Genomic DNA, 4,997 nt, shown 5'->3' with positions numbered 1-4,997 from the left:
CGGGGCTGCCATTATCGCTCGAGTGAAAGAAAACTAGGACGTTCTGGCCTGGTCTCATTCGGATATGACTGGGATTGACCGTAACGTCATATGTCATGCCCTGAACATTGACGAGAGTGCAACTCCAGTCCGGCAGAAGCAGAGACCTCTAGGGGCAGAGAGGGCCGAGGCCCTCAAATTAGAATTTTAAAAGTTATCTTCGATCAACTTCATCTAGGAGGCCTTGTATCCCGTTTGGCTAGTCAATCCGGTGTTGGCGCTGAAGCCAAACTAGACGTGAAGAACTTGCATCGACTTCACTGACCTTAACAAGGCCTGCCCCAAAGATTGTTTCCCTTTACCCCGGATCGATCAGATGGTAGATACAACATTCGGGTATGAGATGTTGAGTTTCATGGACGCTTACTCCGGCTATAACCAAATCTCAATGCACATAGCGGACTAGGAACACACCAGCTTCCAGATGGACAAGGGTGTGTACTGCTACATTGTCATGCCCTTCGGGCTCAAGAATTCCAGAACCACTTATCAGAGACTAGTCAACAGAATGTTCCGGGCCCAACTTGGAAGGAACATGGAGGTCTACATAGACGACATGCTGGTCAAGTCTAAGACCTTCGAGGGACACACTGATGATCTGGCGGAGGCATTTACCATCATTCGGAAGTATGGAATGAAGCTAAACCCCAATAAGTGCACCTTTGGCATGACATCCGGGAAGTTCCTGGGCTTCATAGTAAGCTCATGAGGGATAGAAGCCAACCCAGACAAGATCAGACCGCTGATCGAAATGCCCTCGCCACAGAAGCACAAAGATGTGCAGAGCCTAATAGGAAGAATAGCGGCCCTGAGCCATTTTGTCTCAAAGTCCACGGACAAGTGCATCCCATTTTTCAACATCCTACATGGAAGCAAAGGTTCGAATGGTCGGCCGAATGTGAAGAGGCCTTCCAAAAGCTGAAGGAACATCTGGCTGGAGCACCAATTTTGGCGAAGCCAATAGAGGGAAAGCCGTTATACCTTTACTTGGCCGTGTCCGCACACGCCATCAGCGCCGCACTGGTGCGAGAAGAGGGAAAAGTCCAGCTCCCGGTTTATTACGTGAGCAAAAGGTTATTAGGCGCGGAGTCTAGATACCTGCTAATTGAGAAATTAACATTTTGCTTACTGATTGCATCCCAGAAACTGAGGCCTTATTCAACATTGCATATGTCCCCAGGATTTCAATCAAGGGGCAGGCCCTGGCCGACTTCATTGTGGGATGTACCGGGATCACTGAAGATGAAGATCCCATTGACCTTGTCATGCCTCTATGGAAGGTTTTCGTGGATGGAGTCTCAAATGAAAATGGGGCTGGGGCCAGGATCATCTTAGTATCCCCTCAAGGACATCAATTGCAGAGCGCCCTACACTTCCAGTTCGAAGCATCGAATAACGAGGCCGAGCATGAGGCCATGTTAGCCAGATCATGTCTGGGCCGGGAGGTAGGAGTTGTAAGTCTAGAAGTCTACAACGACTCCCAATTAGTGGTTAGACAAATCTATGGGGAATACCAAACGAAGGGGGAAAGGATGGCCGCTTATGTGATGCAAGCCTGGGAGCTACTCCAGTCCTTTAGGAAATATTCCATCCACCAAATCCTCAGGGAACGAAATATGTTTGCAGACATGTTAGCAAAGCTTGCCACAAATGTTAAAGCAGAGCTCTCTGGGCTTGTCTCGATCAACCACCTTCTCGCACCGAGTATTCAAGCCCCCACAGTCAACACCATAGACTATTCCACATCCTGGATGGATCCTCTCATCCACTACCTAACCACAGGGGGGTTGCCCCCGGACAGGGTGGCCGCCAGGAAGCTTCAGTAGCAGGCTCCCAGATACGTCATGATGGATGGAAAACTCTATCGCAGAGGGTTGTCCTGCCATACCTCCGATGCATCTCCGAGACAGAAATGAGTGCAATCATGCACAAAGTGCACGAAGGTTTCTGCGGAGATCACACAGCTGGACTCAGTCTATCTAAGAAAATCCTAAGGCAGAGATATTTCTGGCCAATAATGAAGAAGTATTGTGTTGATTACGCCCACAAGTGTGAACAATGCAAAAGGTACACAAAGATCCCGCGAGCTCCTTCGACGAAAATAACCTTGATGACCAATCCTTGGCCTTTTGCAGTATGGGGGATCGACTTGGTAGGATCACTCCCGACCGAGAAAGGTTGTGTAAAGTATGCCATTGTGGCCGTCGACTATTACACCAAGTGGGTCGAAATGGAGCCAATGAGCACCATCACCTCCAAAAAGGCCCTGGACTTCGTCATCAACAACATTGTGTGCCGATATGGCCTCCCTCACAAAATCGTGTTCAACAGTGGGAAGCAATTTGACAACGTCCACTTCACCGACTTTTGTGAAAGACATGGCATCGTTAAAAGCTTCTCGCGGTCGCCAGGCCCTAAGCAAACGGGAAAACAGAGGCCATGAACAAGATTTTGAAGGGGACATTAAAGAAAAAGCTTCAAGCCTACAAGAGCAAGTGGCTGAAAGAACTGCCCCACGTCATATGATCATACCGGACCACAAAAAGAACGTCTACCAAACATACTCCACACTCAATGGTGTACGGATGTGAAGTGATCATCCTAGTGGAAACGACTGTCTCGTCTCACAAACGAGACATGTATGACCCCGTCCAGAACCACGCCTTACTCCAAAAATCTTTCAACCTCATTGAAGAGATCTGGGAAGAATCCAATGTTTAGTTGAAGATGTATCAAGGAAAGATCGTCAGGCACTTTAACTCTAAAGTTAAAAGCCGAAAGTTTGAAACCGGTGATCTAGTCCTGAGAAGAGTCTTCCCTGCAACTCAAGATCTGGAATGGGGGTTTTAGGACCGAACTGGGAAGGACCTTATGAAATCCAAAATGAAGTATGTCCAGTAACGTATCGCTTAAGGCGACTAGACAGAACAGAGGTCCTAAGGGCTTGGAACACAGAACACCTCCGCCGGTACTATCAGTAGTTGGGAGGGCATGGTTCTGTTCTTAGTTTTTCTTGTAAATAATGTACGCCCCAGGGAAATTTCTTACTTAATAAAAATGATGTGTATAGAACATCATAAAGAAATCAAATCTATGTCCGTCTTCGTCCTTTTTTATGAACAAGTGACCCAAGACTACAATCTTCACTCACTTGGGGGGGGGGGGGGGGGGTTATGACCATCTATACGAACAAGTCTAGGAATAAAAACAGGATGCAAAACACAGAGTTTAGTCCTGGTCCAGACCATATAGACTGGGGGTGCAAAACCCAACTCCCAACAAAATAGGATGCAAGGCTTAGGCCCGGTCCTAACCCGGACGCACATGGTCCGGGGGGTATGAAACCCAATAGGATGCAAGGCTCAGGCCCAGTCCTAACTTGGACGCACATGGTCTGGGGGGGGGGGGGTGGGGGTACAAAAACCCAATAGGACATAAGGCCTAGGCCCAGTCCTAAACCGGACGCACATGGTCTAGGACATACGGCCCAGGCCCAATCCTAATTCGAAATTCCCATAATCGGTTGACCTAACATGGTCTCAAATAACCACATACCTATTCATGTCTCCTCTATAGTGGTTCAGAACCATTGGAACATGAGTATTAGGTCTAAGTTGTTTAAAATTAAGTCTTATAAAAGGCCCAGGCTGTTGGAAACTGACCCAAAGGTTCAAAATAAGCTAATCAACTAATCTCTAATGGCCTAGGCCGTTAGAACCTGAACACCAGAATCAGGACAAATAAATGTGATGATAATTATTAGCTCCCTAACGCTCCGAGCCGTTGGAACCTGGACATCAGGATTAAAGTGAGTTAATTAGTTAAATCACACCTAAAATAAATCTATAACGGTCTATGTCATTGGAGCCCGAACTATAAAATCAGGGTAAAAAAGGCTAAATTATATTGATAAGTCCAAAACAGCCCAGGCTGTTGGGACCCGAACACGGGTCCCCGGATGGGCTAAATGCCTTCAAATTTTCTCTAGTGGTCCCGGCCGTTGGAACTGGGATCAAACATTCAACTCATGTTCATACAAAGTGGTAAAACACTTAGTGAATCTTGGAGGAAAAAATAAACGAATGAAAAAGGGAAAACTTGGTGCAAGAAATAAATTCAATATAGAAAAAAAGAAAATAAGGAAAATTGTCTCAGACGCACTTGCGTCCATAAAATAATACAATTATAAACACAAAAAAAGAAGCTACAATTATAGTTTGAAGGCCCACGCCTAGGCTTCGACCTGCTCCAGGGCCTCCGAAACGGCTTCATCTTGTTCAGCCCCGGCCATGAGCTTCGCATCGGCCTTTTCCTTGGCCTCGAATTCAGCTTTCTTCGCAGCAGGATTGGGGTAAACAAGGAGGTTCATGTTTTTGTCCTGGAGCCAGGCCATGTAGATGGCCTCATCAAAGGTGGCCTCCAGCAAAGCGTCCTCCTGCTCCTTTTCTTGGCGAACCTCCTCATTTTGCTTCACCTCCAGCTGAAGCAAGTCGTCGAGAGCTTGGATCCGGGAGCCAAGAGTTGCAACCTTCTCCCGATCCTAGTGAGATTGGGCCTCAGGTGCCTTCAAGAGGGCCTTGGTCGATGCCTCCATGCCCCGAACACGAAGAAGCTCTGGCTCCAGACTATCCACCAACTTCTTGTGGTCAGCTTCTTTCCTGGACAAAGTTTCTTCAAGTTGGAACCAAAACCGGGCGGCCTCCTCGTGGTCAGCCTGAACTCGAGCAACCTTCTTGGCCAGGGGCTACCTAGCGGCTTCCCACTGGTTCACGGCCCCCTCCAGCTCCATTTGGGCCATCTCTAGTTTCATCGCTATCTCCGCCACTAGGTCAGCGTTCCTGTGGGCCAGCAACGCGTCCTGGAACAAACCAAAGTTAGAAAACGTACATGTAAAAAGTGTGGTAAAGTAAAAGATCATGCGAACATATAACTTACGGCAGTGGCCTGGGAGATGAACA

The sequence above is a fragment of the Humulus lupulus genome, chromosome 6 (genome assembly GCF_963169125.1).
Source record: "Humulus lupulus chromosome 6, drHumLupu1.1, whole genome shotgun sequence".
Taxonomy (NCBI): domain Eukaryota; kingdom Viridiplantae; phylum Streptophyta; class Magnoliopsida; order Rosales; family Cannabaceae; genus Humulus; species Humulus lupulus.
The sequence above is the reverse complement of the archived record's forward strand: the minus strand, read 5'-3'. Positions refer to the sequence as shown.